Source organism: Terrapene carolina, unplaced genomic scaffold (genome assembly GCF_002925995.2).
Source record: "Terrapene carolina triunguis isolate 2854851 unplaced genomic scaffold, T_m_triunguis-2.0 Scaffold580, whole genome shotgun sequence".
NCBI lineage: Eukaryota > Metazoa > Chordata > Testudines > Emydidae > Terrapene > Terrapene triunguis.
The window spans coordinates 9,628,186-9,638,701 of record NW_020664931.1 but is presented as its reverse complement, the minus strand read 5'-3'; the positions used below and the strand labels follow the sequence as shown (position 1 = coordinate 9,638,701).

General features: G+C 44.2%; 1 long non-coding RNA gene across 1 annotated transcript; it reads left to right on the top strand.

Annotated features, from left to right (window-relative positions):
- Positions 1-961: 961 nt before the first annotated feature.
- LOC112118106 lies at positions 962-8,171 on the top strand. Its single transcript, XR_002909026.2, has 3 exons — positions 962-1,046; positions 1,508-1,722; positions 8,069-8,171. It is a non-coding gene; the product is annotated as an uncharacterized LOC112118106 (long non-coding RNA).
- The last annotated feature ends 2,345 nt before the right edge of the window (positions 8,172-10,516 follow it).

Sequence of the window (10,516 nt, the reverse complement as noted above, 5' to 3'; positions counted from 1 at the left end):
TATGGACTATGTAGCTGTGATGCATGCTCAGAAAGGGTTAAACATCCTGCAAAATAAATAACCCTCAAAAGACATGTGGGAAGATAATGTTTGTGTATGTACATATGTATGAGTAGGGTGAACGATGTAATCAACAGTCCCTGTCTGTGCTGTAATCTGATACTTCAGAGATCAAAAGAACATCCTAACATTTAAATGAATTGTAAACTCAGGATATCTTGGTATTCATCTCTCTTTGAAATGTACTGTGAATGGTGGTGGAACAAGCAAATGGCCTTATGTTAATTCATATAGCTAAGTACCGATGATGGACCTCCTTCAAAGTCATCCTAATTACCTTTTCTTCCCCGAGGAAATCCCAACTTGTCAAAGTGTTGCTTGGCTAGAAGTTGCAATGTTAAAGGTATGCCACATATGGTAATGGCTCTACCCAACTCAGTATCTATCACCTGTAAGACCCTCCAACCTCCGAATCACTGGAAGGATGACTGATCCCTGGGGAAATGAAACTGAAGAAAGATTTTTTAAATGAAAGATAGTGCAACAAATAACTCAGTGGATGAACTTGGAACTGTGGGCATTGAGCTCGGACCCAATTACACCTTACAAATATGTGTGACTAACAACGGTGTTACTATTGACTGGTTTTAGGATGGCCGGAGACCAGTTGAGAGATTCGTCTCCCTACTCGCATCTTTCATCGGGGTTTACGATCTCCCAAAATAAAAACCAACAAGGGAGTGCAGGAGTAAAGTTCAGGTATGTTTATTAGAAAGCAAGATAAGTAAACGGGGTATGCTATAAAGGACTCCCAACACAGGTAAGTAAGGTAAATAGATAAAGGTTACACTATAACTGTACTGACTGTGACCAAAAAGGGTTTATTCCCTTTCCAAGACGGGTCCCAGCTAAGGGGTATGGAGGACTTAAAAGGTCTCTATCATATCTTGCAGCTTGTGTCTGGAGCCTCCTGACCTCATGACGCAGATCAGGTCCAGAACCGACCAGGTGACTCAGCAGGGTGAGAAGTGGACCTCAGGCAACAGGTAGGTGATAACTCTGATTGATGCTGGTGATTCTTCTTTCTCCTCCCCTGTGTTGTCATGGGTCAAGTAAGATCCAGAGGAGAGGGTGGCAGCTAGCAGCTCATCCTTGCGTGCAAGTGTGTTAAACCCTCCCACAACCCTAAGGAATGGTGCCCTGGCTTACACACCTGAGTAGAACACACTGCTGTGATCCAGCACTCTGCCACTCAGATGGGCAGCCCTTTCCCTCAGACATGCTAACCCTTATATGCCCTGCTGCTACTGGGCAGATCACATGTCACATGGTTGCTATGTTTCCCACCTTTCATTAGAAAGGGCGGGAAACTGTACCTAAGGAGGGTGAAGAAAGGCAGCCAAGATGGATTCCTAGTTGTTGTTATCAGGAATTCAAGATGGCATGTGGGTATTAATAACCAGAACAGAAATACAGAAATTCTCCCCCTACATTACTATACTTGCAGATGGACCTCCGGACACGGACAGGCTGTGTGACTGAAACATTGTTTCCTGGATTGCCTACTACTTAGATAATGGTTGGCAAGAGGAACACTGAATCTGAATGAACCACGGCTACGGAGCACCTTGGATGGAGATCAGATAAACTCTTTTGATGGTACATTGCCTCTCGAAGTGCGAATCTCACAGGCTGCCGCTCAGAAGGACAGCACCACTTCAGGTGTGTTCTCCCCTTATATAGTCTCTCTCTCTCTCAGCCATACCACGTGACTTAGACCCACTGGTCTTCCCGCTCTTTTGCACCAAATGACATAAAACACCTTACATTTCCTCCCCTTGATGGTAAATGGATATACATAGAACTTTAACCATCACATTCCATAGACATTATTTAACTTAAAAGATGATACAGGCACAGAAGCTATAACTCGCAGCTGTTTTTCTTTTGATCCACACAGTGAGGCAGATCAAGTACACAATGATTACAAATTGGATGATTAGGACCACAATAATAGGATGTAACATAATATTCCATACATCATTAAAATTTTCCAGTCCCCCAAATAGATTCTCCCACCACTGACTAGAAGCGGTCTCATCTTTGTTTCGCTTTAACACCCGCTTAATCTGATTAGAGGCATGATGCACGGTCAGCAATACCTCTTTCCCTTCCTTCTCAATTTGCTTTAAGTGGGCTTTCATTTCTTGGTGGAACATAAGTTGGTTTAGGGCTGCTATATTTGCTCCAAGGTGGACTGGATCTAAGTTGTCGTATAAAGTATACTGTACATATATAGTCTCGGTGGTGATGTCATGTCAGACAAAGTCTAGATCACAACCCTTAATGTAAAAGATGGAGCCCAGACAAAGGTTGATGGAGGGGTCGTGTGTAATTCTATAATAACTATTTACAGTTAACTCACTGCACCAACTGCTTAGACATAAACTATGGTCATTCGTGAGCATGATGGAGGAGTGATTAAAATCTGAAGAGTGCATTTTATAATGACACATTCCTTTTTGGGCATTTAAACATACATGGGATCCTTCCAAAACTTCAGTGTTACAAGTGTAGCCTAGACCCTTTTCTTCTAGGCAAAACTGGAGGTTCACAGTGTGGTATTCCTCACCCTTCCGATGGACCCATTTGTTGAGAGCCATAGGAATAAATACAGCTTGTCCCACATTTAAGCCTATGGGCACTAAAGGGTAAACCCATTCCTTGTTTGCTACTTTTAAGGTCAGCACATAAGCAATTATTGAATGGTTGTGGTGTAGGTAAGTGAAGTTAATTAACTTTCACCATCCCTGGTGTTCTTGCTCAAAGGGAGTGAGATGGTTCCACAAAACATGCCTCATCTCTACTGGATTAAGCCCATTCAGGCTATCCCTCACAATGGATTTAGCCACATCTAGGATCGATTGCTGTGCTTGCACACATGCTAAAGTGAGGTGGATGTTAGACTGAAGAATGTTTATGCCCCTATGATGTTGACGTGATCTGTCTTCTGAATTTGCATCCAGGAAGGTAAGGTATTGGCTATATGATACTCAAGCTCACTACTCCTATTTAATGAGGTAGTAAGAGTGTTTGATAAAGAGGCTATATCATAGCCCAAAGCTCCTATTTATCAGTTAGGATCTGATCGTCTATAGTATTTAACACGCTTAGTCCAGTTCCGACACCTCCTAATATTTTAGCTAAGATATCCCTAGATTTCCTTATGAGAGAGTTGAATGATGGAACCACTCCTTGCAACCAAGCACTCCATCCCTCAATTAGAGGTGAAGTGTATGCAAAACATCCTTGGTTAACATTGTGTATGGAAATTTGTACAGGCATTATTAATCTTTTGATGGAATATACTGGATTTATCATCAGTACTTTTGTAACATTCTGTTTGACCACCACCGGTCCAACGGAACTTGTATATGGTCTAGGTACCACAGATACCTTTACATTGACCTTAGTTCCATACAGACTTGTGATAACCTAGTCACCTGTGTCATTTGATAACACTGTAACACGAGCATTCCCAATACATACAACAGGGAAACTGTTTACAAAACCCATTCATGATACTGGCATTATAATTACTAACAACACGTGGTTCTATACAACGGCTGCATTTCAGAGTTGCTAGATAATGACCTGATGGCAAATACAAATGGGTATTTATAAAGGTTTGATTAACATTATGGATGCCTATTGAAATCATTACACTTAAATCCCCAGGTTTTACCTGTAGAGGGAGGTCACTTATGAAGGACAGACACTTGGACAGCTCCCAAACCTCAGTCGACCTAGAGTACCTCTCTAGGAAAGTATCATCAAAGAGCCATGAACAATTGCCCCCTCATTTCCTTATAGATTTAATTTGTGCATCCTTATCTAAAGCTCATGCTTCCGTTCGTCATCTGCTGTGAAGGCCATTAATGAAGTGTTACCCCTTTCTTCTGCCCATACAAGATAACAATAGCCCATATCCACATAGGCATATACAGATATAATCCCTTTCAAGACCAAGCTCAACAAAGCTTCATTCGTCAGTATACTTCTGCCCTTGGGATTATACACCACATCTTCATCATAATCGTCAGTTTAATTATAAATGGATTCTAGCAACTCATAATTATATTCATAAACCCCTACAGGTGTATCCCATCTCTCAGCCATCGTATTGTTCACTTTACAATACCAGTGTTAGTTCTTATTTACAATAAGAGAGTCCATATGTTACCTCAAAGGGGAGCCAAGGTAACTCTATATGTATAGTGGTATCAAGAGAGAAGACAATCCCCTTTTACTCAGAAGAGCAGACCCACACACCCTCGGGGGGGGGGATTTACTAATCCCACACCCACAGATTTGTGCACCCTGAGTGAGGGTCCCGCAAGAGAGTCCTGCTCCCCCAAGGGCTAACGCCCACAATCTCACACCACTCACACAGGGGGATTGCGATTTTGCAGATCCCACCCAAGGAAACCAATGTTTCCCCTCCTCAGACAGCACCCTACTTCTGAGCTGCCCGAGTCCACCAACCGGTGTCAGGCCGACTGCTGTCGCTGCCTCCGAGGTGTCCTCTCCTCGGACACAGAAGCATTCTCACTAACCTTCTACCCAGTCAGGGACGTGTATTCCAACGGCCACACGGCTCGTTGTATCCAGCGGATCCCAAACAGAGTCCCACCAGATCAGGCCATACCCTGCCACTCTCCGCCCAAGACTGACTGCCTCTGGTCGTCGAGCAGAGATTTTAAAATGGGACCACAGGTTCAGATCCTTTAGTTCTCCCTCTCCCGTCCACTGGCTTACGGAAAGGGGAAAGGGAACACTCAACTGCTCAGGGATGCAGCCTTGCTGGGCTGCCACTAGTCCTGGCCTCCCAGTGGGGGAAACCGAGACCTAGGACACGACCCCGTTATCTAACGTCAGCCACCACTCACACTAAAATACATACAGGATGGGAGTGATGTTCATCTCCCACAAGTCGCAAGGGACCTCAGTTCAAACCACATGAGTTAACGAAAATAAATAAAATAGAAATAAGCCAGAGACAGGTAGAGATCCGAGCAGTAGACTCGTGGCTATGGCGTATTGATCTTAACATTGGGTCCTGCCGCGGTTGCCACAAATTGTTGATTGGCTAGAAGTTGCAACATTAAAGGTATGCCACATATGGTAATGGCTTGACCCAACTCAGTATCTATCACCTGTAAGACCCTCCAACCTCCGAATCACTGGAAGGATGACTGATCCCTGGGGAAGTGAAACTGAAGAAAAATTTATTAAACAAAAGATAGTACAACAAATAACTCAGTGGTTGAACTTGGAACTGTGGGCATTGAGCCCGGACCCAATTACCTCTTACAAATATGGGTGACTAACAACGGTGTTACTATACTTGCAGATGGACCTCCGGACACAGACAGGCTGCATGACTGCAATGTCGGATCCCAGACTGCCTAGTACCTAGATAATGGTTGGCAAGAGAAACGTGGAATCTGGATGAACCATGGCTATGGAGGATCTTGGATGGAGATCAGGTAAGCTCTTTTGATGGTACGTTGCCTCTCAAAGCGCGCATCTCATGGGTTGCCGCTCAGAAGGACAGCACCACTTAAGGTGTTTTCTCCCCTTATATAGTCTCTCTCTCAGCCATACCACGTGACCTGGACCCAGTGGTCTTCCCGCTCTTTTACACCAAATGACATAAAACACCTTACAAAAGAGGACATGAAATTGTATAAAAGATCCTTGGGTCCTGATTCTGTCATCTCAGATCTGCTGAGGCTTCATCGGGGGAAGTTTGAGTCGCAAGACTGAGGTCCCAGTTATGCTGGTACGCCCTGAATATGATATTTGGACATTGGACTATAACCTATGAACTATTTCTGAAAGAATTCTTTGCAACTACAAAGCTCACCATCTCTGCTATGAATCTGCACCTAAATGAATTGAACTCATGTCTGTATGTATATTGATCTTATAACCATACTCTCTCTCTTTTGTTTTTTAATAAATTTTAGTTTAGTCAATAAGAATTGGCTGTAGCGTGTATTTGGGTAAGATCTGAAACATTAATTAACCTGGGAGGTAATGTGTCCGATCCTTTGGGATTGGTAGAATCTTTTCTTTTATGTGATGAAATAAGATTTACAGAAATGTTCATTATATTTGACGTGGGTACGTGGATGGAGGCCTGAGGCTGGATCACTTTAAGGGAACTGTGTTGTTTGGACTTCTGAGTAACCAGTAAGGTAATAAAGAAGCTGTTTTATGCTGGCTTGGTAAATCTAAGTATTGAAAATATCCACCAGCTTTGGGGATTATCTGCCCCATTCTTTGCAGTTCACCCTAATTGAGTGACCACAGCTGGCTCCCTACTAGGATCCCGGTCACAGTAACAATTACAACTGGGTGTGTATTGGGAAGACACCCACCAGATGACAGGCCATCAGATTTGATGGGCCATCAGGAAGGAACAACAAGACTGTGAAGATACTAATCTCTCTCCCTCCTGGGAGGCGTCCTGGGACATAACTGTGACACTACTAGGTCAGATGGTCTTGTCACCTGATACTAAACATTATTTTGGACTTCTTATAACTTTCCACCAAAAGGGGAGAGGGATCAAGTTTGGGAAACAAAGTATTCCCGCCTTATGTAAACCTTATTTAAGGGTGGGAAGGAAGGCAAACGGGACTCCTCCTCTCCATGGCCTGTCTGCCCAAGAAGAAAGACTGCTAAAGACACCTGAAGGGAAGGCCAGGGGGGAGTCCAGACTGAGACGGGGTCCAGTCTGAAAAGAAATATAACTGGAACTCTAAGCTACAGAAACTTTGCAACCTGCCTAAAATAACATTTAGGGTAAGAAATTACATTTTGTAACCTGTTTCTTAGGTATATTGAGTGTAGCTTGCGTATTTTGTTTTATGGGCTCAGTAATCTGCTTTGTTTTGTGTGTTCTCTCCTATATTCACTTAAAATTCACCTTTTGTAGTTAATAACCCTATTTCTTGTTTATAATATAACCCAGTTTGTGCAATTCATAATTGGGGGCAGGGGGTAAGAGGCTGTGCACACCTTCCTCCACATTGAGGGAGGAGGTGAATTTCATAATATACCTTTGGGTCTGCACTCCATGGGAGGTGGACACCTGAGTGCTGGGACAAGTCCCTTAAGCTGAGTCTTCCCAGAGCTGATCTCAGTGTCTGTGACGTTCTGCAGTTGGGTGTGGCCCTGCCTGTGTGTGTGCTGGAGGAGGCTTAATAGCCTGGCTCAGCAAGACAGGTAAAAAGGGTGCCCAAACTGGCAGAACAGGCAGGCTAAGTGGTATCTCAGCAAGTCAGGTGGCGTCCTAAGGTGGGCAACCCATCACAATCTCTTGTAACTGTTGCATTGTATAATTTATTATACAGTTGAGAAGTCCCAGAATCAAGTGACTGGTTTGTTTATACTACCCTGGTCATTACAATGTTTATGTAATATGTCATTTTTGTGTATTTAATGGTAGGCAACAGATGTACTTAAGGTTGGCATTTTATAATTAAGTGCTTTCATGTGAGGTTAAACATTTATGTAGTTTTGAGAATCAGAGGATTGATATATTTATGCCCACAGTTGATCTTTACCTGGAGAACATACCGTAATTACTAATCAATTTGGAGACCACTCCATTGTTTAGTCAGAATTTGCCTAAGCCCTGTAAAATAGGCTGTTAGCTTTGCAGTAGTACTAAACTAGTGAGCTGTTTTCCCAGAGCTCCTCCAACACACTTGGGCCAATTTTATTCCACTGTAGGAACACTGCCAGTTTACACCAGACAGTTATCTCGCCCTTGAGATTAGCTTGTAGGGTGTGGGTTTTTTTGGCACAATGAGGAGTTTCATAATATGGCCTGTCCTTATCGTATACTTTCAGTGATGAACAAGTCAACATACAAGCGGAAGACTAAATTAAAGATAGGAGCTTTCAAGTTTTTGAGTGGGCATGATTAGCAATTGAGATAAACAGAAATATCCTGTACCTTTTTATAATTTTATTTTATTTTATTTTTTTACAGAAGCTGAACTGAGTCACTTCTCCCACCATGAGCCAGTTCCTGGCACTTCTTCTGAGAAGCTTCTGTTTGACTTGTAGAAATGTTGTTATCAAAACCAGAATAGTTAAACTGATGGTTGTTTTGACATAAGAACAGCCATACTGGGTTGGACCAAAGGTCCATCTAGCCCAGTATTCTGTCTTCCAACAGTGGCCAATACCAGGTGTTTCAGAGGGAATGAACAGAACAGGTAATTATCAAGTGATCCATCCCTTGTCGCCCATTCCCAGCTTCTGGCAAACATAGGCGAGGGACACCAGCCCAGCCCATCCTATCTAATAGCCACTGATGGACCTATCCTCCATGGATTTATCTAGTTCTTTTTTTAACCCTGTTATAGTCTTGACCTTCACAACCTCCTCTGGCAAAGAGTTCCACAGGTTTTCTGTGTGTTGTGTGAAAAAATACTTCCTTTTGTTTTTATAAACCTGCTGCTTATTAATACTGCAATACTTAGTTTCAGTTCTTTTGGTCAGGGACCCATGTTTAAATTGAAAGCACCTGTCATTGTTCATGGTAGTACTCCTATTTACTCCTCTCCCTCTACTTTGCTCCCCACCTAGGGGCTACATGTCAAGCGTGTAAATGTTGAACACTACTCCAATTTTGAGTACTATTTTAAGTTCATCCTGTTACCCACAATCAAGCATCCATCTTGAAAGGGCACACCAATAACTAATACTTCCAAGGAAGACCAATATCCACGTGATGGACGTGATGCTAGCAAGGTTTGAATTGTAAAAGTGAGGAAAAGTTTTCCTTTTGATGACATGTTGACATGTTGTGATCCACTTACGTCCAGAAGATGTACCTTTACATTGGCATATGTACCTTCATATATTGTTGATCCTAACACTATCTTCCTATTATTATTTCCAATCTTTGTGTTTGACTCTTCACTCCGGCAACATGTTCCACAGGTGGACTTTTTTTATGTTTCCGGTTTTACATATTCAGAATTTACCAGCTACTCATTAGACCATTTGTTCTCATAATATGGGACACTAAGAGAGCCTTAATGCTATGCACAATTTCCTTCATAAAAGGACAGTTAGGTCAAACTTAGTTTAAGCTTTGTTTTTATCAAGTCCTGCGCTTACAAAATCCAAGACAAAGAGCACTATTTTAATCCTTTAGGTCCAATAATAGTTACAGATTTTCTTGTGAAGTGTTGGTTAGTGCACAATATACTACCAAGTGAAGAAAACTAGTTTGGCTGTTGTCATTGCCCAGATGAATGAATTGCAGAAAGCAACCAATCAGCGTAAGTGGTGAGAAGTTAGTTTCAGATTTAAATATCCAATCCAGGAATGGATTTACCATGAAACAAACTGTGCGGTAGCATGGGGCCCCCCAATGACAGGGGGGCCCCCAAAATGGAGGACAAATACCTGACAACCTACCCCCCGCCGGCGGCGCAGCAGGGCTCAGGCACGCAGGCTGCCTGCATGCCATGGCTGGTGGCCCCATGCCACTCCTGGAAGCGGACGGCTGCTGGCACGTCTCTGCATGCCCCTGGCGGGGTCGGGGAGGTGGTTCCACGTGCTGCCCCTGCCCCAGGCAGCACACGGAGACCTGCTGCCTCCCTCTCTCCAAGAGGCATGCAGAGACGTGCCAGCAGCAGGGCTAAGGCGGCTCTCTGCCCGCTCTGCTCCCTCCCTCCACACCGCTTTGCTCCCAGAAGCTGCTGGCAGTGTCCCTGCGGCCCCTGGGGGGGGTGTCTCCGCATGCTGCCCCCGTCCCGAGCACCGGCTCTGCAGCTCCCATTGGCCGGGAACTGTGGCCAATGGGAGCTGCGGGGGGGGGGCACCTGCAGGCAGTGGTGCGTGGAGACCCCCTTGCTCCCCCAACCTAGGAGCCGCTGCTGGAGGGGTATGTGTGCTGGTCACTTTGGGAGCCACACCACCCAAGGTAAGTGCCGCTTCCCTGCCCCCTCCCACACCCCAACCCTCTCCCCCAGCAAAGAGCCTGCACCCCGCACCCAAACTTCCTCCCAGAGCCAGCACTGCTCTCCCCCCCCACATCCCAATCCCCTGCCCCAGCCTAAAGCCTGCACCCAAACTTCCTCTCAGAGCCTGCACCCCTCCCCCCCTCCCTGTAAGAGTCCAAGCAGTCCAGAGATGTCAGATCTTTCCTTGAATCCATACTTATAGCTTCTAGTCACAGAAAACAAGATTGTCACTACCCACGTGGGCTTTTCCTTTGATGACGGACACTGAGGAATGCATTTTGAGTCTTTGACCTCCGATCATCACACACAATGACCACTTGCTTTGAAATTAGCACTTTTCTGTTAAAGTTCTCCATTTGCATTCCACAAGGTTTCTTCCTCGTTTGGTGGATTATTTAGTTACAGGGGTACACACCATGTAAAATGTTTGTTACTACATTATAACAGGATACAGATAA